Source organism: Oncorhynchus kisutch, unplaced genomic scaffold, assembly GCF_002021735.2.
Source record: "Oncorhynchus kisutch isolate 150728-3 unplaced genomic scaffold, Okis_V2 scaffold4019, whole genome shotgun sequence".
In the NCBI taxonomy this organism is placed as follows: Eukaryota; Metazoa; Chordata; class Actinopteri; order Salmoniformes; family Salmonidae; genus Oncorhynchus; species Oncorhynchus kisutch.
Genome location: NW_022265964.1, coordinates 20611 through 44034, shown reverse-complemented (window position 1 = coordinate 44034; position 23424 = coordinate 20611). Strand labels below are relative to the sequence as shown.

The 23424-nt window shown below is 41.6% G+C and overlaps 19 non-coding genes across 19 annotated transcripts; all 19 read left to right on the top strand.

Moving 5' to 3' along the window:
- Positions 1–346: 346 nt before the first annotated feature.
- On the top strand, positions 347–510 carry LOC116373109 (U1 spliceosomal RNA). The gene has a single exon (XR_004209508.1). It is a non-coding gene; the product is annotated as a U1 spliceosomal RNA (small nuclear RNA).
- Positions 511–1632: 1122 nt separating this feature from the next.
- On the top strand, positions 1633–1796 carry LOC116373108 (U1 spliceosomal RNA). The gene has a single exon (XR_004209507.1). It is a non-coding gene; the product is annotated as a U1 spliceosomal RNA (small nuclear RNA).
- Positions 1797–2917: 1121 nt separating this feature from the next.
- On the top strand, positions 2918–3081 carry LOC116373114 (U1 spliceosomal RNA). Its single transcript, XR_004209513.1, has one exon. It is a non-coding gene; the product is annotated as a U1 spliceosomal RNA (small nuclear RNA).
- Positions 3082–4202: 1121 nt separating this feature from the next.
- Positions 4203–4363, top strand: LOC116373124 (U1 spliceosomal RNA). Its single transcript, XR_004209522.1, has one exon. It is a non-coding gene; the product is annotated as a U1 spliceosomal RNA (small nuclear RNA).
- A 1021-nt stretch (positions 4364–5384) lies between these two features.
- LOC116373123 (U1 spliceosomal RNA) lies at positions 5385–5545 on the top strand. Its single transcript, XR_004209521.1, has one exon. It is a non-coding gene; the product is annotated as a U1 spliceosomal RNA (small nuclear RNA).
- A 1026-nt stretch (positions 5546–6571) lies between these two features.
- Positions 6572–6735, top strand: LOC116373107 (U1 spliceosomal RNA). Its single transcript, XR_004209506.1, has one exon. It is a non-coding gene; the product is annotated as a U1 spliceosomal RNA (small nuclear RNA).
- Positions 6736–7851: 1116 nt separating this feature from the next.
- Positions 7852–8012, top strand: LOC116373122 (U1 spliceosomal RNA). Its single transcript, XR_004209520.1, has one exon. It is a non-coding gene; the product is annotated as a U1 spliceosomal RNA (small nuclear RNA).
- A 979-nt stretch (positions 8013–8991) lies between these two features.
- Positions 8992–9148, top strand: LOC116373127 (U1 spliceosomal RNA). The gene has a single exon (XR_004209525.1). It is a non-coding gene; the product is annotated as a U1 spliceosomal RNA (small nuclear RNA).
- A 960-nt stretch (positions 9149–10108) lies between these two features.
- On the top strand, positions 10109–10272 carry LOC116373105 (U1 spliceosomal RNA). The gene has a single exon (XR_004209504.1). It is a non-coding gene; the product is annotated as a U1 spliceosomal RNA (small nuclear RNA).
- Positions 10273–11346: 1074 nt separating this feature from the next.
- Positions 11347–11503, top strand: LOC116373126 (U1 spliceosomal RNA). Its single transcript, XR_004209524.1, has one exon. It is a non-coding gene; the product is annotated as a U1 spliceosomal RNA (small nuclear RNA).
- A 1121-nt stretch (positions 11504–12624) lies between these two features.
- LOC116373121 (U1 spliceosomal RNA) lies at positions 12625–12785 on the top strand. The gene has a single exon (XR_004209519.1). It is a non-coding gene; the product is annotated as a U1 spliceosomal RNA (small nuclear RNA).
- Positions 12786–13811: 1026 nt separating this feature from the next.
- On the top strand, positions 13812–13975 carry LOC116373104 (U1 spliceosomal RNA). Its single transcript, XR_004209503.1, has one exon. It is a non-coding gene; the product is annotated as a U1 spliceosomal RNA (small nuclear RNA).
- A 1074-nt stretch (positions 13976–15049) lies between these two features.
- LOC116373125 (U1 spliceosomal RNA) lies at positions 15050–15206 on the top strand. The gene has a single exon (XR_004209523.1). It is a non-coding gene; the product is annotated as a U1 spliceosomal RNA (small nuclear RNA).
- Positions 15207–16327: 1121 nt separating this feature from the next.
- Positions 16328–16488, top strand: LOC116373120 (U1 spliceosomal RNA). The gene has a single exon (XR_004209518.1). It is a non-coding gene; the product is annotated as a U1 spliceosomal RNA (small nuclear RNA).
- Positions 16489–17514: 1026 nt separating this feature from the next.
- On the top strand, positions 17515–17675 carry LOC116373119 (U1 spliceosomal RNA). The gene has a single exon (XR_004209517.1). It is a non-coding gene; the product is annotated as a U1 spliceosomal RNA (small nuclear RNA).
- A 1026-nt stretch (positions 17676–18701) lies between these two features.
- Positions 18702–18862, top strand: LOC116373117 (U1 spliceosomal RNA). Its single transcript, XR_004209515.1, has one exon. It is a non-coding gene; the product is annotated as a U1 spliceosomal RNA (small nuclear RNA).
- A 1026-nt stretch (positions 18863–19888) lies between these two features.
- LOC116373103 (U1 spliceosomal RNA) lies at positions 19889–20052 on the top strand. The gene has a single exon (XR_004209502.1). It is a non-coding gene; the product is annotated as a U1 spliceosomal RNA (small nuclear RNA).
- Positions 20053–21173: 1121 nt separating this feature from the next.
- Positions 21174–21337, top strand: LOC116373102 (U1 spliceosomal RNA). Its single transcript, XR_004209501.1, has one exon. It is a non-coding gene; the product is annotated as a U1 spliceosomal RNA (small nuclear RNA).
- A 1121-nt stretch (positions 21338–22458) lies between these two features.
- Positions 22459–22622, top strand: LOC116373101 (U1 spliceosomal RNA). Its single transcript, XR_004209500.1, has one exon. It is a non-coding gene; the product is annotated as a U1 spliceosomal RNA (small nuclear RNA).
- The last annotated feature ends 802 nt before the right edge of the window (positions 22623–23424 follow it).

Here is a 23424-nt window from a genome sequence, read left to right as displayed (position 1 = left end):
ACAAAACACCAGAAATAAGTGGTGTCTTTCGGTTGGCTGTGTGCACGAAAGTGATTTCAGCATTTTGGTACATCGCCTACTTGTGTGTAACCAGACCAACATTTAGACAAAAAATACAATGTATATAGAATTTCTACCGTGTTGCATGATGGGAAAACAGTCGGACCGTGATATAACATAGTAAAACAAAATGTATTGCTTTTTCTTCGCCTTGTCCGCAACTCTATTCGTAAACGTCATTAAACCTTGTTCAATATGATGAGGTATTATCAGTAGTAGAAGTGGTAACCGTGAGTCAAACACCTTTGTCCTGGAAGGAGTGCTCCTCTACCAACGTGTACAACTCATACTTACCTGGCAAGGGAGACACCGTGATCAAGAAGGCGGTTCACCCAGGGCGAGGCTCAGCCATTGCACTCCGGCTGTGCTGACCCCTGCGAATTTCTCAAATGTGGAAATCTCGATTGCATAATTTCTGGTAGTGGGGGACTGCGTTCGCGCTCTCCCCTGATCTTGATGTTAAAAACAATTAAGGTACATATTTAATTCCATGTGTTTCATTTAACTCTCACTTCTATTGAGTTTCGTGTTGAGAGGGACATTTGTCAACATTTACATGTTCTTATCAGATGAATGGCTATAGAATGTAGGGTCTGTTTATAAGTCAACTAAGGCCTCAGAGATACATTTTTGTCTTCTGATAACCCGGATGTGTGTGATATGTTATTGTAGCACTGGTGATTATGCCTGTCATGTCCCGATAATGTCAAGGAAAAGGCCTACTTGTGAATGGATCATTTTGTGCCCTCATGACGTTTTCTGGATTGAGGTCTTTTATTTGCTAGATTATTAAATCATTTATAGGACAGTTTGTCATTTAAGTCCACAGAAAATGTCAACCATTACCATGCCACAGTCATTGCCCTGGTCAACCATTACCATGCCACAGACATTTCCCTGGTCAACCATTCCACAGACATTTCCCTGGTCAACCATTACCTTGACAACAGACATTTCCCTGGTCAAACATTACCATGACAACAGCCATTTTCTGGTCAACCATTACCATGACAACAGACATTTCCCTGGTCAACCATTACCATTCCACAGACATGTCCCTGGTCCACTTATTTCCTGATAAAATCAGTCAAAGTTGAAGTAGTAGGCTACTGTTTCTCCTCCATATCTGTTGGTCGTATGCCACCCTGTGGTCGATGGTGGAATCATATTTTACTGAGAGTAGAAAACAAGCGTGATGGAACTATTCCTACAACGTCTGGAACGCTACAAAACACCAGAAATAAGTGGTGTCTTTCGGTTGGCTGTGTGCACGAATGTATTTTCAGCATTATGCTACATCGCCTACTTGTGTGTAACCAGACTGACATTTAGACAAGAAATTCAATGTATATAGAATTTCTACCGTGTTGCATGATGGGAAAACAGTCGGACCGTGATATAACATAGTAAAACAAAATGTATTGCTTTTTCTTCACCTTGTCCGCAATTGTATTCGTAAACGTCATTAAACCTTGTTCAATATGATGAGGTATTATCAGTAGTAGAAGTGGTAACCGTGAGTCAAACACCTTTGTCCTGGAATGACTCTTCCTCTACCGATGTGTACAACTCATACTTACCTGGCAAGGGAGACACCGTGATCAAGAAGGCGGTTCACCCAGGGCGAGGCTCAGCCATTGCACTCCGGCTGTGCTGACCCCTGCGAATTTCTCAAATGTGGAAATCTCGATTGCATAATTTCTGGTAGTGGGGGACTGCGTTCGCGCTCTCCCCTGATCTTGATGTTAAAAACAATTAAGGTACATATTTAATTCCATGTGTTTCATTTAACTCTCACTTCTATTGAGTTTCGTGTTGAGAGGGACATTTGTCAACATTTACATGTTCTTATCAGATGAATGGCTATAGAATGTAGGGTCTGTTTATAAGTCAACTAAGGCCTCAGAGATACATTTTTGTCTTCTGATAACCCGGATGTGTGTGATATGTTATTGTAGCACTGGTGATTATGCCTGTCATGTCCCGATAATGTCAAGGAAAAGGCCTACTTGTGAATGGATCATTTTGTGCCCTCATGACGTTTTCTGGATTGAGGTCTTTTATTTGCTAGATTATTAAATCATTTATAGGACAGTTTGTCATTTAAGTCCACAGAAAATGTCAACCATTACCATGCCACAGTCATTGCCCTGCTCAACCATTACCATGCCACAGACATTGCCCTGGTCAACCATTCCACAGACATTTCCCTGGTCAACCATTACCTTGACAACAGACATTTCCCTGGTCAAACATTACCATGACAACAGACATTTTCTGGTCAACCATTACCATGACAACAGACTTTTCCATGGTCAACCATTACCATTCCACAGACATGTCCCTGGTCCACTTATTTCCTGATAAAATCAGTCAAAGTTGAAGTAGTAGGCTACTGTTTCTCCTCCATATCTGTTGGTCGTATGCCACCCTGTGGTCGATGGTGGAATCATATTTGACTGAGAACAGAAAACAAGCGTGATGAAACTATTCCTACAACGTCTGGAACGCTACAAAACACCAGAAATAAGTGGTGTCTTTCGGTTGGCTGTGTGCACGAATGTGATTTCAGCATTTTGGTACATCGCCTACTTGTGTGTAACCAGACGGACATTTAGACAAGAAATTCAATGTATATAGAATTTATGCCGTGTTGCATGATGAGAAAACAGGCGGTCCGTGATATAATATAGTAAAACAAAATGTATTGCTTTTTCTTCACCTTGTCCGCAATTGTATTCGTAAACATCATTAAACCTTGTTCAATATGATGTGGTATATCAGTAGTAGAAGTGGTAACCGTGAGTCAAACACCTTTGTCCTGGAAGGAGTGCTCCTCTACCAACGTGTACAACTCATACTTACCTGGCAAGGGAGACACCGTGATCAAGAAGGCGGTTCACCCAGGGCGAGGCTCAGCCATTGCACTCCGGCTGTGCTGACCCCTGCGAATTTCTCAAATGTGGAAATCTCGATTGCATAATTTCTGGTAGTGTGGGACTGCGTTCGCGCTCTCCCCTGATCTTGATGTTAAAAACAATTAAGGTACATATTTAATTCCATGTGTTTCATTTAACTCTCACTTCTATTGAGTTTCGTGTTGAGAGGGACATTTGTCAACATTTACATGTTCTTATCAGATGAACGGCTATAGAATGTAGGGTCTGTTTATAAGTCAACTAAGGCCTCAGAGATACATTTTTGTCTTCTGATAACCCGGATGTGTGTGATATGTTATTGTAGCACTGGTGATTATGCCTGTCATGTCCCGATAATGTCAAGGAAAAGGCCTACTTGTGAATGGATCATTTTGTGCCCTCATGACGTTTTCTGGATTGAGGTCTTTTATTTGCTAGATTATTAAATCATTTATAGGACAGTTTGTCATTTAAGTCCACAGAAAATGTCAACCATTACCATGCCACAGTCATTGCCCTGCTCAACCATTACCATGCCACAGACATTGCCCTGGTCAACCATTCCACAGACATTTCCCTGGTCAACCATTACCTTGACAACAGACATTTCCCTGGTCAAACATTACCATGACAACAGACATTTTCTGGTCAACCATTACCATGACAACAGACTTTTCCATGGTCAACCATTACCATTCCACAGACATGTCCCTGGTCCACTTATTTCCTGATAAAATCAGTCAAAGTTGAAGTAGTAGGCTACTGTTTCTCCTCCATATCTGTTGGTCGTATGCCACCCTGTGGTCGATGGTGGAATCATATTTGACTGAGAACAGAAAACAAGCGTGATGAAACTATTCCTACAACGTCTGGAACGCTACAAAACACCAGAAATAAGTGGTGTCTTTCGGTTGGCTGTGTGCACGAATGTGATTTCAGCATTTTGGTACATCGCCTACTTGTGTGTAACCAGACGGACATTTAGACAAGAAATTCAATGTATATAGAATTTATGCCGTGTTGCATGATGAGAAAACAGTCGGTCCGTGATATAATATAGTAAAACAAAATGTATTGCTTTTTCTTCACCTTGTCCGCAATTGTATTCGTAAACATCATTAAACCTTGTTCAATATGATGTGGTATATCAGTAGTAGAGGTGGTAACCGTGAGTCAAACACCTTTGTCCTGGAAGGAGTGCTCCTCTACCAACGTGTACAACTCATACTTACCTGGCAAGGGAGACACCGTGATCAAGAAGTCGGTTCACCCAGGGCGAGGCTCAGCCATTGCACTCCGGCTGTGCTGACCCCTGCGAATTTCTCAAATGTGGAAATCTCGATTGCATAATTTCTGGTAGTGGGAGACTTTGAGAGGGACATTTGTCAACATTTACATGTTCTTATCAGATGAATGGCTATAGAATGTAGGGTCTGTTTATAAGTCAACTAAGGCCTCAGAGATACATTTTTGTCTTCTGATAACCCGGATGTGTGTGATATGTTATTGTAGCACTGGTGATTATGCCTGTCATGTCCCGATAATGTCAAGGAAAAGGCCTACTTGTGAATGGATCATTTTGTGCCCTCATGACGTTTTCTGGATTGAGGTCTTTTATTTGCTAGATTATTAAATCATTTATAGGACAGTTTGTCATTTAAGTCCACAGAAAATGTCAACCATTACCATGCCACAGTCATTGCCCTGCTCAACCATTACCATGCCACAGACATTGCCCTGGTCAACCATTCCACAGACATTTCCCTGGTCAACCATTACCTTGACAACAGACATTTCCCTGGTCAAACATTACCATGACAACAGACATTTTCTGGTCAACCATTACCATGACAACAGACTTTTCCATGGTCAACCATTACCATTCCACAGACATGTCCCTGGTCCACTTATTTCCTGATAAAATCAGTCAAAGTTGAAGTAGTAGGCTACTGTTTCTCCTCCATATCTGTTGGTCGTATGCCACCCTGTGGTCGATGGTGGAATCATATTTGACTGAGAACAGAAAACAAGCGTGATGAAACTATTCCTACAACGTCTGGAACGCTACACCAGAAATAAGTGGTGTCTTTCGGTTGGCTGTGTGCACGAATGTGATTTCAGCATTTTGGTACATCGCCTACTTGTGTGTAACCAGACGGACATTTAGACAAGAAATTCAATGTATATAGAATTTATGCCGTGTTGCATGATGAGAAAACAGTCGGTCCGTGATATAATATAGTAAAACAAAATGTATTGCTTTTTCTTCACCTTGTCCGCAATTGTATTCGTAAACATCATTAAACCTTGTTCAATATGATGTGGTATATCAGTAGTAGAAGTGGTAACCGTGAGTCAAACACCTTTGTCCTGGAAGGAGTGCTCCTCTACCAACGTGTACAACTCATACTTACCTGGCAAGGGAGACACCGTGATCAAGAAGGCGGTTCACCCAGGGCGAGGCTCAGCCATTGCACTCCGGCTGTGCTGACCCCTGCGAATTTCTCAAATGTGGAAATCTCGATTGCATAATTTCTGGTAGTGGGGGACTTTGAGAGGGACATTTGTCAACATTTACATGTTCTTATCAGATGAATGGCTATAGAATGTAGGGTCTGTTTATAAGTCAACTAAGGCCTCAGAGATACATTTTTGTCTTCTGATAACCCGGATGTGTGTGATATGTTATTGTAGCACTGGTGATTATGCCTGTCATGTCCCGATAATGTCAAGGAAAAGGCCTACTTGTGAATGGATCATTTTGTGCCCTCATGACGTTTTCTGGATTGAGGTCTTTTATTTGCTAGATTATTAAATCATTTATAGGACAGTTTGTCATTTAAGTCCACAGAAAATGTCAACCATTACCATGCCACAGTCATTGCCCTGCTCAACCATTACCATGCCACAGACATTGCCCTGGTCAACCATTCCACAGACATTTCCCTGGTCAACCATTACCTTGACAACAGACATTTCCCTGGTCAAACATTACCATGACAACAGACATTTTCTGGTCAACCATTACCATGACAACAGACATTGCCCTGGTCAACCATTACCATTCCACAGACATGTCCCTGGTCCACTTATTTCCTGATAAAATCAGTCAAAGTTGAAGTAGTAGGCTACTGTTTCTCCTCCATATCTGTTGGTCGTATGCCACCCTGTGGTCGATGGTGGAATCATATTTTACTGAGAGCAGAAAACAAGCGTGATGAAACTATTCCTACAACGTCTGGAACGCTACAAAACACCAGAAATAAGTGGTGTCTTTCGGTTGGCTGTGTGCACGAATGTGATTTCAGCATTTTGGTACATCGCCTACTTGTGTGTAACCAGACGGACATTTAGACAAGAAATTCAATGTATATAGAATTTATGCCGTGTTGCATGATGAGAAAACAGTCGGTCCGTGATATAATATAGTAAAACAAAATGTATTGCTTTTTCTTCACCTTGTCCGCAATTGTATTCGTAAACATCATTAAACCTTGTTCAATATGATGTGGTATATCAGTAGTAGAAGTGGTAACCGTGAGTCAAACACCTTTGTCCTGGAAGGAGTGCTCCTCTACCAACGTGTACAACTCATACTTACCTGGCAAGGGAGACACCGTGATCAAGAAGGCGGTTCACCCAGGGCGAGGCTCAGCCATTGCACTCCGGCTGTGCTGACCCCTGCGAATTTCTCAAATGTGGAAATCTCGATTGCATAATTTCTGGTAGTGGGGGACTGCGTTCGCGCTCTCCCCTGATCTTGATGTTAAAAACAATTAAGGTACATATTTAATTCCATGTGTTTCATTTAACTCTCACTTCTATTGAGTTTCGTGTTGAGAGGGACATTTGTCAACATTTACATGTTCTTATCAGATGAATGGCTATAGAATGTAGGGTCTGTTTATAAGTCAACTAAGGCCTCAGAGATACATTTTTGTCTTCTGATAACCCGGATGTGTGTGATATGTTATTGTAGCACTGGTGATTATGCCTGTCATGTCCCGATAATGTCAAGGAAAAGGCCTACTTGTGAATGGATCATTTTGTGCCCTCATGACGTTTTCTGGATTGAGGTCTTTTATTTGCTAGATTATTAAATCATTTATAGGACAGTTTGTCATTTAAGTCCACAGAAAATGTCAACCATTACCATGCCACAGTCATTGCCCTGCTCAACCATTACCATGCCACAGACATTGCCCTGGTCAACCATTCCACAGACATTTCCCTGGTCAACCATTACCTTGACAACAGACATTTCCCTGGTCAAACATTACCATGACAACAGACATTTTCTGGTCAACCATTACCATGACAACAGACTTTTCCATGGTCAACCATTACCATTCCACAGACATGTCCCTGGTCCACTTATTTCCTGATAAAATCAGTCAAAGTTGAAGTAGTAGGCTACTGTTTCTCCTCCATATCTGTTGGTCGTATGCCACCCTGTGGTCGATGGTGGAATCATATTTGACTGAGAACAGAAAACAAGCGTGATGAAACTATTCCTACAACGTCTGGAACGCTACACCAGAAATAAGTGGTGTCTTTCGGTTGGCTGTGTGCACGAATGTGATTTCAGCATTTTGGTACATCGCCTACTTGTGTGTAACCAGACGGACATTTAGACAAGAAATTCAATGTATATAGAATTTATGCCGTGTTGCATGATGAGAAAACAGTCGGTCCGTGATATAATATAGTAAAACAAAATGTATTGCTTTTTCTTCACCTTGTCCGCAATTGTATTCGTAAACATCATTAAACCTTGTTCAATATGATGTGGTATATCAGTAGTAGAAGTGGTAACCGTGAGTCAAACACCTTTGTCCTGGAAGGAGTGCTCCTCTACCAACGTGTACAACTCATACTTACCTGGCAAGGGAGACACCGTGATCAAGAAGGCGGTTCACCCAGGGCGAGGCTCAGCCATTGCACTCCGGCTGTGCTGACCCCTGCGAATTTCTCAAATGTGGAAATCTCGATTGCATAATTTCTGGTAGTGGGGGACTTTGAGAGGGACATTTGTCAACATTTACATGTTCTTATCAGATGAATGGCTATAGAATGTAGGGTCTGTTTATAAGTCAACTAAGGCCTCAGAGATACATTTTTGTCTTCTGATAACCCGGATGTGTGTGATATGTTATTGTAGCACTGGTGATTATGCCTGTCATGTCCCGATAATGTCAAGGAAAAGGCCTACTTGTGAATGGATCATTTTGTGCCCTCATGACGTTTTCTGGATTGAGGTCTTTTATTTGCTAGATTATTAAATCATTTATAGGACAGTTTGTCATTTAAGTCCACAGAAAATGTCAACCATTACCATGCCACAGTCATTGCCCTGCTCAACCATTACCATGCCACAGACATTGCCCTGGTCAACCATTCCACAGACATTTCCCTGGTCAACCATTACCTTGACAACAGACATTTCCCTGGTCAAACATTACCATGACAACAGACATTTTCTGGTCAACCATTACCATGACAACAGACATTGCCCTGGTCAACCATTACCATTCCACAGACATGTCCCTGGTCCACTTATTTCCTGATAAAATCAGTCAAAGTTGAAGTAGTAGGCTACTGTTTCTCCTCCATATCTGTTGGTCGTATGCCACCCTGTGGTCGATGGTGGAATCATATTTTACTGAGAGCAGAAAACAAGCGTGATGAAACTATTCCTACAACGTCTGGAACGCTACAAAACACCAGAAATAAGTGGTGTCTTTCGGTTGGCTGTGTGCACGAATGTGATTTCAGCATTTTGGTACATCGCCTACTTGTGTGTAACCAGACGGACATTTAGACAAGAAATTCAATGTATATAGAATTTATGCCGTGTTGCATGATGAGAAAACAGTCGGTCCGTGATATAATATAGTAAAACAAAATGTATTGCTTTTTCTTCACCTTGTCCGCAATTGTATTCGTAAACATCATTAAACCTTGTTCAATATGATGTGGTATATCAGTAGTAGAAGTGGTAACCGTGAGTCAAACACCTTTGTCCTGGAAGGAGTGCTCCTCTACCAACGTGTACAACTCAGGCTCAGCCATTGCACTCCGGCTGTGCTGACCCCTGCGAATTTCTCAAATGTGGAAATCTCGATTGCATAATTTCTGGTAGTGGGGGACTGCGTTCGCGCTCTCCCCTGATCTTGATGTTAAAAACAATTAAGGTACATATTTAATTCCATGTGTTTCATTTAACTCTCACTTCTATTGAGTTTCGTGTTGAGAGGGACATTTGTCAACATTTACATGTTCTTATCAGATGAATGGCTATAGAATGTAGGGTCTGTTTATAAGTCAACTAAGGCCTCAGAGATACATTTTTGTCTTCTGATAACCCGGATGTGTGTGATATGTTATTGTAGCACTGGTGATTATGCCTGTCATGTCCCGATAATGTCAAGGAAAAGGCCTACTTGTGAATGGATCATTTTGTGCCCTCATGACGTTTTCTGGATTGAGGTCTTTTATTTGCTAGATTATTAAATCATTTATAGGACAGTTTGTCATTTAAGTCCACAGAAAATGTCAACCATTACCATGCCACAGACATTGCCCTGGTCAACCATTACCATTCCACAGACATGTCCCTGGTCCACTTATTTCCTGATAAAATCAGTCAAAGTTGAAGTAGTAGGCTACTGTTTCTCCTCCATATCTGTTGGTCGTATGCCACCCTGTGGTCGATGGTGGAATCATATTTTACTGAGAGCAGAAAACAAGCGTGATGAAACTATTCCTACAACGTCTGGAACGCTACAAAACACCAGAAATAAGTGGTGTCTTTCGGTTGGCTGTGTGCACGAATGTGATTTCAGCATTTTGGTACATCGCCTACTTGTGTGTAACCAGACGGACATTTAGACAAGAAATTCAATGTATATAGAATTTATGCCGTGTTGCATGATGAGAAAACAGTCGGTCCGTGATATAATATAGTAAAACAAAATGTATTGCTTTTTCTTCACCTTGTCCGCAATTGTATTCGTAAACATCATTAAACCTTGTTCAATATGATGTGGTATATCAGTAGTAGAAGTGGTAACCGTGAGTCAAACACCTTTGTCCTGGAAGGAGTGCTCCTCTACCAACGTGTACAACTCATACTTACCTGGCAAGGGAGACACCGTGATCAAGAAGGCGGTTCACCCAGGGCGAGGCTCAGCCATTGCACTCCGGCTGTGCTGACCCCTGCGAATTTCTCAAATGTGGAAATCTCGATTGCATAATTTCTGGTAGTGGGGGACTGCGTTCGCGCTCTCCCCTGATCTTGATGTTAAAAACAATTAAGGTACATATTTAATTCCATGTGTTTCATTTAACTCTCACTTCTATTGAGTTTCGTGTTGAGAGGGACATTTGTCAACATTTACATGTTCTTATCAGATGAATGGCTATAGAATGTAGGGTCTGTTTATAAGTCAACTAAGGCCTCAGAGATACATTTTTGTCTTCTGATAACCCGGATGTGTGTGATATGTTATTGTAGCACTGGTGATTATGCCTGTCATGTCCCGATAATGTCAAGGAAAAGGCCTACTTGTGAATGGATCATTTTGTGCCCTCATGACGTTTTCTGGATTGAGGTCTTTTATTTGCTAGATTATTAAATCATTTATAGGACAGTTTGTCATTTAAGTCCACAGAAAATGTCAACCATTACCATGCCACAGTCATTGCCCTGCTCAACCATTACCATGCCACAGACATTGCCCTGGTCAACCATTCCACAGACATTTCCCTGGTCAACCATTACCTTGACAACAGACATTTCCCTGGTCAAACATTACCATGACAACAGACATTTTCTGGTCAACCATTACCATGACAACAGACATTGCCCTGGTCAACCATTACCATTCCACAGACATGTCCCTGGTCCACTTATTTCCTGATAAAATCAGTCAAAGTTGAAGTAGTAGGCTACTGTTTCTCCTCCATATCTGTTGGTCGTATGCCACCCTGTGGTCGATGGTGGAATCATATTTTACTGAGAGCAGAAAACAAGCGTGATGAAACTATTCCTACAACGTCTGGAACGCTACAAAACACCAGAAATAAGTGGTGTCTTTCGGTTGGCTGTGTGCACGAATGTGATTTCAGCATTTTGGTACATCGCCTACTTGTGTGTAACCAGACGGACATTTAGACAAGAAATTCAATGTATATAGAATTTATGCCGTGTTGCATGATGAGAAAACAGTCGGTCCGTGATATAATATAGTAAAACAAAATGTATTGCTTTTTCTTCACCTTGTCCGCAATTGTATTCGTAAACATCATTAAACCTTGTTCAATATGATGTGGTATATCAGTAGTAGAGGTGGTAACCGTGAGTCAAACACCTTTGTCCTGGAAGGAGTGCTCCTCTACCAACGTGTACAACTCAGGCTCAGCCATTGCACTCCGGCTGTGCTGACCCCTGCGAATTTCTCAAATGTGGAAATCTCGATTGCATAATTTCTGGTAGTGGGGGACTGCGTTCGCGCTCTCCCCTGATCTTGATGTTAAAAACAATTAAGGTACATATTTAATTCCATGTGTTTCATTTAACTCTCACTTCTATTGAGTTTCGTGTTGAGAGGGACATTTGTCAACATTTACATGTTCTTATCAGATGAATGGCTATAGAATGTAGGGTCTGTTTATAAGTCAACTAAGGCCTCAGAGATACATTTTTGTCTTCTGATAACCCGGATGTGTGTGATATGTTATTGTAGCACTGGTGATTATGCCTGTCATGTCCCGATAATGTCAAGGAAAAGGCCTACTTGTGAATGGATCATTTTGTGCCCTCATGACGTTTTCTGGATTGAGGTCTTTTATTTGCTAGATTATTAAATCATTTATAGGACAGTTTGTCATTTAAGTCCACAGAAAATGTCAACCATTACCATGCCACAGTCATTGCCCTGCTCAACCATTACCATGCCACAGACATTTCCCTGGTCAACCATTCCACAGACATTTCCCTGGTCAACCATTACCTTGACAACAGACATTTCCCTGGTCAAACATTACCATGACAACAGACATTTTCTGGTCAACCATTACCATGACAACAGACTTTTCCATGGTCAACCATTACCATTCCACAGACATGTCCCTGGTCCACTTATTTCCTGATAAAATCAGTCAAAGTTGAAGTAGTAGGCTACTGTTTCTCCTCCATATCTGTTGGTCGTATGCCACCCTGTGGTCGATGGTGGAATCATATTTGACTGAGAACAGAAAACAAGCGTGATGAAACTATTCCTACAACGTCTGGAACGCTACAAAACACCAGAAATAAGTGGTGTCTTTCGGTTGGCTGTGTGCACGAATGTGATTTCAGCATTTTGGTACATCGCCTACTTGTGTGTAACCAGACGGACATTTAGACAAGAAATTCAATGTATATAGAATTTATGCCGTGTTGCATGATGAGAAAACAGTCGGTCCGTGATATAATATAGTAAAACAAAATGTATTGCTTTTTCTTCACCTTGTCCGCAATTGTATTCGTAAACATCATTAAACCTTGTTCAATATGATGTGGTATATCAGTAGTAGAAGTGGTAACCGTGAGTCAAACACCTTTGTCCTGGAAGGAGTGCTCCTCTACCAACGTGTACAACTCATACTTACCTGGCAAGGGAGACACCGTGATCAAGAAGGCGGTTCACCCAGGGCGAGGCTCAGCCATTGCACTCCGGCTGTGCTGACCCCTGCGAATTTCTCAAATGTGGAAATCTCGATTGCATAATTTCTGGTAGTGGGGGACTTTGAGAGGGACATTTGTCAACATTTACATGTTCTTATCAGATGAATGGCTATAGAATGTAGGGTCTGTTTATAAGTCAACTAAGGCCTCAGAGATACATTTTTGTCTTCTGATAACCCGGATGTGTGTGATATGTTATTGTAGCACTGGTGATTATGCCTGTCATGTCCCGATAATGTCAAGGAAAAGGCCTACTTGTGAATGGATCATTTTGTGCCCTCATGACGTTTTCTGGATTGAGGTCTTTTATTTGCTAGATTATTAAATCATTTATAGGACAGTTTGTCATTTAAGTCCACAGAAAATGTCAACCATTACCATGCCACAGTCATTGCCCTGCTCAACCATTACCATGCCACAGACATTGCCCTGGTCAACCATTCCACAGACATTTCCCTGGTCAACCATTACCTTGACAACAGACATTTCCCTGGTCAAACATTACCATGACAACAGACATTTTCTGGTCAACCATTACCATGACAACAGACATTGCCCTGGTCAACCATTACCATTCCACAGACATGTCCCTGGTCCACTTATTTCCTGATAAAATCAGTCAAAGTTGAAGTAGTAGGCTACTGTTTCTCCTCCATATCTGTTGGTCGTATGCCACCCTGTGGTCGATGGTGGAATCATATTTTACTGAGAGCAGAAAACAAGCGTGATGAAACTATTCCTACAACGTCTGGAACGCTACAAAACACCAGAAATAAGTGGTGTCTTTCGGTTGGCTGTGTGCACGAATGTGATTTCAGCATTTTGGTACATCGCCTACTTGTGTGTAACCAGACGGACATTTAGACAAGAAATTTAATGTATATAGAATTTATGCCGTGTTGCATGATGAGAAAACAGTCGGTCCGTGATATAATATAGTAAAACAAAATGTATTGCTTTTTCTTCACCTTGTCCGCAATTGTATTCGTAAACATCATTAAACCTTGTTCAATATGATGTGGTATATCAGTAGTAGAAGTGGTAACCGTGAGTCAAACACCTTTGTCCTGGAAGGAGTGCTCCTCTACCAACGTGTACAACTCATACTTACCTGGCAAGGGAGACACCGTGATCAAGAAGGCGGTTCACCCAGGGCGAGGCTCAGCCATTGCACTCCGGCTGTGCTGACCCCTGCGAATTTCTCAAATGTGGAAATCTCGATTGCATAATTTCTGGTAGTGGGGGACTGCGTTCGCGCTCTCCCCTGATCTTGATGTTAAAAACAATTAAGGTACATATTTAATTCCATGTGTTTCATTTAACTCTCACTTCTATTGAGTTTCGTGTTGAGAGGGACATTTGTCAACATTTACATGTTCTTATCAGATGAATGGCTATAGAATGTAGGGTCTGTTTATAAGTCAACTAAGGCCTCAGAGATACATTTTTGTCTTCTGATAACCCGGATGTGTGTGATATGTTATTGTAGCACTGGTGATTATGCCTGTCATGTCCCGATAATGTCAAGGAAAAGGCCTACTTGTGAATGGATCATTTTGTGCCCTCATGACGTTTTCTGGATTGAGGTCTTTTATTTGCTAGATTATTAAATCATTTATAGGACAGTTTGTCATTTAAGTCCACAGAAAATGTCAACCATTACCATGCCACAGTCATTGCCCTGCTCAACCATTACCATGCCACAGACATTGCCCTGGTCAACCATTCCACAGACATTTCCCTGGTCAACCATTACCTTGACAACAGACATTTCCCTGGTCAAACATTACCATGACAACAGACATTTTCTGGTCAACCATTACCATGACAACAGACATTGCCCTGGTCAACCATTACCATTCCACAGACATGTCCCTGGTCCACTTATTTCCTGATAAAATCAGTCAAAGTTGAAGTAGTAGGCTACTGTTTCTCCTCCATATCTGTTGGTCGTATGCCACCCTGTGGTCGATGGTGGAATCATATTTTACTGAGAGCAGAAAACAAGCGTGATGAAACTATTCCTACAACGTCTGGAACGCTACAAAACACCAGAAATAAGTGGTGTCTTTCGGTTGGCTGTGTGCACGAATGTGATTTCAGCATTTTGGTACATCGCCTACTTGTGTGTAACCAGACGGACATTTAGACAAGAAATTCAATGTATATAGAATTTATGCCGTGTTGCATGATGAGAAAACAGTCGGTCCGTGATATAATATAGTAAAACAAAATGTATTGCTTTTTCTTCACCTTGTCCGCAATTGTATTCGTAAACATCATTAAACCTTGTTCAATATGATGTGGTATATCAGTAGTAGAAGTGGTAACCGTGAGTCAAACACCTTTGTCCTGGAAGGAGTGCTCCTCTACCAACGTGTACAACTCAGGCTCAGCCATTGCACTCCGGCTGTGCTGACCCCTGCGAATTTCTCAAATGTGGAAATCTCGATTGCATAATTTCTGGTAGTGGGGGACTGCGTTCGCGCTCTCCCCTGATCTTGATGTTAAAAACAATTAAGGTACATATTTAATTCCATGTGTTTCATTTAACTCTCACTTCTATTGAGTTTCGTGTTGAGAGGGACATTTGTCAACATTTACATGTTCTTATCAGATGAATGGCTATAGAATGTAGGGTCTGTTTATAAGTCAACTAAGGCCTCAGAGATACATTTTTGTCTTCTGATAACCCGGATGTGTGTGATATGTTATTGTAGCACTGGTGATTATGCCTGTCATGTCCCGATAATGTCAAGGAAAAGGCCTACTTGTGAATGGATCATTTTGTGCCCTCATGACGTTTTCTGGATTGAGGTCTTTTATTTGCTAGATTATTAAATCATTTATAGGACAGTTTGTCATTTAAGTCCACAGAAAATGTCAACCATTACCATGCCACAGTCATTGCCCTGCTCAACCATTACCATGCCACAGACATTTCCCTGGTCAACCATTCCACAGACATTTCCCTGGTCAACCATTACCTTGACAACAGACATTTCCCTGGTCAAACATTACCATGACAACAGACATTTTCTGGTCAACCATTACCATGACAACAGACTTTTCCATGGTCAACCATTACCATTCCACAGACATGTCCCTGGTCCACTTATTTCCTGATAAAATCAGTCAAAGTTGAAGTAGTAGGCTACTGTTTCTCCTCCATATCTGTTGGTCGTATGCCACCCTGTGGTCGATGGTGGAATCATATTTGACTGAGAACAGAAAACAAGCGTGATGAAACTATTCCTACAACGTCTGGAACGCTACAAAACACCAGAAATAAGTGGTGTCTTTCGGTTGGCTGTGTGCACGAATGTGATTTCAGCATTTTGGTACATCGCCTACTTGTGTGTAACCAGACGGACATTTAGACAAGAAATTCAATGTATATAGAATTTATGCCGTGTTGCATGATGAGAAAACAGTCGGTCCGTGATATAATATAGTAAAACAAAATGTATTGCTTTTTCTTCACCTTGTCCGCAATTGTATTCGTAAACATCATTAAACCTTGTTCAATATGATGTGGTATATCAGTAGTAGAAGTGGTAACCGTGAGTCAAACACCTTTGTCCTGGAAGGAGTGCTCCTCTACCAACGTGTACAACTCATACTTACCTGGCAAGGGAGACACCGTGATCAAGAAGGCGGTTCACCCAGGGCGAGGCTCAGCCATTGCACTCCGGCTGTGCTGACCCCTGCGAATTTCTCAAATGTGGAAATCTCGATTGCATAATTTCTGGTAGTGGGGGACTTTGAGAGGGACATTTGTCAACATTTACATGTTCTTATCAGATGAATGGCTATAGAATGTAGGGTCTGTTTATAAGTCAACTAAGGCCTCAGAGATACATTTTTGTCTTCTGATAACCCGGATGTGTGTGATATGTTATTGTAGCACTGGTGATTATGCCTGTCATGTCCCGATAATGTCAAGGAAAAGGCCTACTTGTGAATGGATCATTTTGTGCCCTCATGACGTTTTCTGGATTGAGGTCTTTTATTTGCTAGATTATTAAATCATTTATAGGACAGTTTGTCATTTAAGTCCACAGAAAATGTCAACCATTACCATGCCACAGTCATTGCCCTGCTCAACCATTACCATGCCACAGACATTGCCCTGGTCAACCATTCCACAGACATTTCCCTGGTCAACCATTACCTTGACAACAGACATTTCCCTGGTCAAACATTACCATGACAACAGACATTTTCTGGTCAACCATTACCATGACAACAGACATTGCCCTGGTCAACCATTACCATTCCACAGACATGTCCCTGGTCCACTTATTTCCTGATAAAATCAGTCAAAGTTGAAGTAGTAGGCTACTGTTTCTCCTCCATATCTGTTGGTCGTATGCCACCCTGTGGTCGATGGTGGAATCATATTTTACTGAGAGCAGAAAACAAGCGTGATGAAACTATTCCTACAACGTCTGGAACGCTACAAAACACCAGAAATAAGTGGTGTCTTTCGGTTGGCTGTGTGCACGAATGTGATTTCAGCATTTTGGTACATCGCCTACTTGTGTGTAACCAGACGGACATTTAGACAAGAAATTCAATGTATATAGAATTTATGCCGTGTTGCATGATGAGAAAACAGTCGGTCCGTGATATAATATAGTAAAACAAAATGTATTGCTTTTTCTTCACCTTGTCCGCAATTGTATTCGTAAACATCATTAAACCTTGTTCAATATGATGTGGTATATCAGTAGTAGAAGTGGTAACCGTGAGTCAAACACCTTTGTCCTGGAAGGAGTGCTCCTCTACCAACGTGTACAACTCATACTTACCTGGCAAGGGAGACACCGTGATCAAGAAGGCGGTTCACCCAGGGCGAGGCTCAGCCATTGCACTCCGGCTGTGCTGACCCCTGCGAATTTCTCAAATGTGGAAATCTCGATTGCATAATTTCTGGTAGTGGGGGACTTTGAGAGGGACATTTGTCAACATTTACATGTTCTTATCAGATGAATGGCTATAGAATGTAGGGTCTGTTTATAAGTCAACTAAGGCCTCAGAGATACATTTTTGTCTTCTGATAACCCGGATGTGTGTGATATGTTATTGTAGCACTGGTGATTATGCCTGTCATGTCCCGATAATGTCAAGGAAAAGGCCTACTTGTGAATGGATCATTTTGTGCCCTCATGACGTTTTCTGGATTGAGGTCTTTTATTTGCTAGATTATTAAATCATTTATAGGACAGTTTGTCATTTAAGTCCACAGAAAATGTCAACCATTACCATGCCACAGTCATTGCCCTGCTCAACCATTACCATGCCACAGACATTGCCCTGGTCAACCATTCCACAGACATTTCCCTGGTCAACCATTACCTTGACAACAGACATTTCCCTGGTCAAACATTACCATGACAACAGACATTTTCTGGTCAACCATTACCATGACAACAGACATTGCCCTGGTCAACCATTACCATTCCACAGACATGTCCCTGGTCCACTTATTTCCTGATAAAATCAGTCAAAGTTGAAGTAGTAGGCTACTGTTTCTCCTCCATATCTGTTGGTCGTATGCCACCCTGTGGTCGATGGTGGAATCATATTTTACTGAGAGCAGAAAACAAGCGTGATGAAACTATTCCTACAACGTCTGGAACGCTACAAAACACCAGAAATAAGTGGTGTCTTTCGGTTGGCTGTGTGCACGAATGTGATTTCAGCATTTTGGTACATCGCCTACTTGTGTGTAACCAGACGGACATTTAGACAAGAAATTCAATGTATATAGAATTTATGCCGTGTTGCATGATGAGAAAACAGTCGGTCCGTGATATAATATAGTAAAACAAAATGTATTGCTTTTTCTTCACCTTGTCCGCAATTGTATTCGTAAACATCATTAAACCTTGTTCAATATGATGTGGTATATCAGTAGTAGAAGTGGTAACCGTGAGTCAAACACCTTTGTCCTGGAAGGAGTGCTCCTCTACCAACGTGTACAACTCATACTTACCTGGCAAGGGAGACACCGTGATCAAGAAGGCGGTTCACCCAGGGCGAGGCTCAGCCATTGCACTCCGGCTGTGCTGACCCCTGCGAATTTCTCAAATGTGGAAATCTCGATTGCATAATTTCTGGTAGTGGGGGACTTTGAGAGGGACATTTGTCAACATTTACATGTTCTTATCAGATGAATGGCTATAGAATGTAGGGTCTGTTTATAAGTCAACTAAGGCCTCAGAGATACATTTTTGTCTTCTGATAACCCGGATGTGTGTGATATGTTATTGTAGCACTGGTGATTATGCCTGTCATGTCCCGATAATGTCAAGGAAAAGGCCTACTTGTGAATGGATCATTTTGTGCCCTCATGACGTTTTCTGGATTGAGGTCTTTTATTTGCTAGATTATTAAATCATTTATAGGACAGTTTGTCATTTAAGTCCACAGAAAATGTCAACCATTACCATGCCACAGTCATTGCCCTGCTCAACCATTACCATGCCACAGACATTGCCCTGGTCAACCATTCCACAGACATTTCCCTGGTCAACCATTACCTTGACAACAGACATTTCCCTGGTCAAACATTACCATGACAACAGACATTTTCTGGTCAACCATTACCATGACAACAGACATTGCCCTGGTCAACCATTACCATTCCACAGACATGTCCCTGGTCCACTTATTTCCTGATAAAATCAGTCAAAGTTGAAGTAGTAGGCTACTGTTTCTCCTCCATATCTGTTGGTCGTATGCCACCCTGTGGTCGATGGTGGAATCATATTTTACTGAGAGCAGAAAACAAGCGTGATGAAACTATTCCTACAACGTCTGGAACGCTACAAAACACCAGAAATAAGTGGTGTCTTTCGGTTGGCTGTGTGCACGAATGTGATTTCAGCATTTTGGTACATCGCCTACTTGTGTGTAACCAGACGGACATTTAGACAAGAAATTCAATGTATATAGAATTTATGCCGTGTTGCATGATGAGAAAACAGTCGGTCCGTGATATAATATAGTAAAACAAAATGTATTGCTTTTTCTTCACCTTGTCCGCAATTGTATTCGTAAACATCATTAAACCTTGTTCAATATGATGTGGTATATCAGTAGTAGAAGTGGTAACCGTGAGTCAAACACCTTTGTCCTGGAAGGAGTGCTCCTCTACCAACGTGTACAACTCATACTTACCTGGCAAGGGAGACACCGTGATCAAGAAGGCGGTTCACCCAGGGCGAGGCTCAGCCATTGCACTCCGGCTGTGCTGACCCCTGCGAATTTCTCAAATGTGGAAATCTCGATTGCATAATTTCTGGTAGTGGGGGACTGCGTTCGCGCTCTCCCCTGATCTTGATGTTAAAAACAATTAAGGTACATATTTAATTCCATGTGTTTCATTTAACTCTCACTTCTATTGAGTTTCGTGTTGAGAGGGACATTTGTCAACATTTACATGTTCTTATCAGATGAATGGCTATAGAATGTAGGGTCTGTTTATAAGTCAACTAAGGCCTCAGAGATACATTTTTGTCTTCTGATAACCCGGATGTGTGTGATATGTTATTGTAGCACTGGTGATTATGCCTGTCATGTCCCGATAATGTCAAGGAAAAGGCCTACTTGTGAATGGATCATTTTGTGCCCTCATGACGTTTTCTGGATTGAGGTCTTTTATTTGCTAGATTATTAAATCATTTATAGGACAGTTTGTCATTTAAGTCCACAGAAAATGTCAACCATTACCATGCCACAGTCATTGCCCTGCTCAACCATTACCATGCCACAGACATTGCCCTGGTCAACCATTCCACAGACATTTCCCTGGTCAACCATTACCTTGACAACAGACATTTCCCTGGTCAAACATTACCATGACAACAGACATTTTCTGGTCAACCATTACCATGACAACAGACATTGCCCTGGTCAACCATTACCATTCCACAGACATGTCCCTGGTCCACTTATTTCCTGATAAAATCAGTCAAAGTTGAAGTAGTAGGCTACTGTTTCTCCTCCATATCTGTTGGTCGTATGCCACCCTGTGGTCGATGGTGGAATCATATTTTACTGAGAGCAGAAAACAAGCGTGATGAAACTATTCCTACAACGTCTGGAACGCTACAAAACACCAGAAATAAGTGGTGTCTTTCGGTTGGCTGTGTGCACGAATGTGATTTCAGCATTTTGGTACATCGCCTACTTGTGTGTAACCAGACGGACATTTAGACAAGAAATTCAATGTATATAGAATTTATGCCGTGTTGCATGATGAGAAAACAGTCGGTCCGTGATATAATATAGTAAAACAAAATGTATTGCTTTTTCTTCACCTTGTCCGCAATTGTATTCGTAAACATCATTAAACCTTGTTCAATATGATGTGGTATATCAGTAGTAGAAGTGGTAACCGTGAGTCAAACACCTTTGTCCTGGAAGGAGTGCTCCTCTACCAACGTGTACAACTCATACTTACCTGGCAAGGGAGACACCGTGATCAAGAAGGCGGTTCACCCAGGGCGAGGCTCAGCCATTGCACTCCGGCTGTGCTGACCCCTGCGAATTTCTCAAATGTGGAAATCTCGATTGCATAATTTCTGGTAGTGGGGGACTGCGTTCGCGCTCTCCCCTGATCTTGATGTTAAAAACAATTAAGGTACATATTTAATTCCATGTGTTTCATTTAACTCTCACTTCTATTGAGTTTCGTGTTGAGAGGGACATTTGTCAACATTTACATGTTCTTATCAGATGAATGGCTATAGAATGTAGGGTCTGTTTATAAGTCAACTAAGGCCTCAGAGATACATTTTTGTCTTCTGATAACCCGGATGTGTGTGATATGTTATTGTAGCACTGGTGATTATGCCTGTCATGTCCCGATAATGTCAAGGAAAAGGCCTACTTGTGAATGGATCATTTTGTGCCCTCATGACGTTTTCTGGATTGAGGTCTTTTATTTGCTAGATTATTAAATCATTTATAGGACAGTTTGTCATTTAAGTCCACAGAAAATGTCAACCATTACCATGCCACAGTCATTGCCCTGCTCAACCATTACCATGCCACAGACATTGCCCTGGTCAACCATTCCACAGACATTTCCCTGGTCAACCATTACCTTGACAACAGACATTTCCCTGGTCAAACATTACCATGACAACAGACATTTTCTGGTCAACCATTACCATGACAACAGACATTGCCCTGGTCAACCATTACCATTCCACAGACATGTCCCTGGTCCACTTATTTCCTGATAAAATCAGTCAAAGTTGAAGTAGTAGGCTACTGTTTCTCCTCCATATCTGTTGGTCGTATGCCACCCTGTGGTCGATGGTGGAATCATATTTTACTGAGAGCAGAAAACAAGCGTGATGAAACTATTCCTACAACGTCTGGAACGCTACAAAACACCAGAAATAAGTGGTGTCTTTCGGTTGGCTGTGTGCACGAATGTGATTTCAGCATTTTGGTACATCGCCTACTTGTGTGTAACCAGACGGACATTTAGACAAGAAATTCAATGTATATAGAATTTATGCCGTGTTGCATGATGAGAAAACAGTCGGTCCGTGATATAATATAGTAAAACAAAATGTATTGCTTTTTCTTCACCTTGTCCGCAATTGTATTCGTAAACATCATTAAACCTTGTTCAATATGATGTGGTATATCAGTAGTAGAAGTGGTAACCGTGAGTCAAACACCTTTGTCCTGGAAGGAGTGCTCCTCTACCAACGTGTACAACTCATACTTACCTGGCAAGGGAGACACCGTGATCAAGAAGGCGGTTCACCCAGGGCGAGGCTCAGCCATTGCACTCCGGCTGTGCTGACCCCTGCGAATTTCTCAAATGTGGAAATCTCGATTGCATAATTTCTGGTAGTGGGGGACTGCGTTCGCGCTCTCCCCTGATCTTGATGTTAAAAACAATTAAGGTACATATTTAATTCCATGTGTTTCATTTAACTCTCACTTCTATTGAGTTTCGTGTTGAGAGGGACATTTGTCAACATTTACATGTTCTTATCAGATGAATGGCTATAGAATGTAGGGTCTGTTTATAAGTCAACTAAGGCCTCAGAGATACATTTTTGTCTTCTGATAACCCGGATGTGTGTGATATGTTATTGTAGCACTGGTGATTATGCCTGTCATGTCCCGATAATGTCAAGGAAAAGGCCTACTTGTGAATGGATCATTTTGTGCCCTCATGACGTTTTCTGGATTGAGGTCTTTTATTTGCTAGATTATTAAATCATTTATAGGACAGTTTGTCATTTAAGTCCACAGAAAATGTCAACCATTACCATGCCACAGTCATTGCCCTGCTCAACCATTACCATGCCACAGACATTGCCCTGGTCAACCATTCCACAGACATTTCCCTGGTCAACCATTACCTTGACAACAGACATTTCCCTGGTCAAACATTACCATGACAACAGACATTTTCTGGTCAACCATTACCATGACAACAGACATTGCCCTGGTCAACCATTACCATTCCACAGACATGTCCCTGGTCCACTTATTTCCTGATAAAATCAGTCAAAGTTGAAGTAGTAGGCTACTGTTTCTCCTCCATATCTGTTGGTCGTATGCCACCCTGTGGTCGATGGTGGAATCATATTTTACTGAGAGCAGAAAACAAGCGTGATGAAACTATTCCTACAACGTCTGGAACGCTACAAAACACCAGAAATAAGTGGTGTC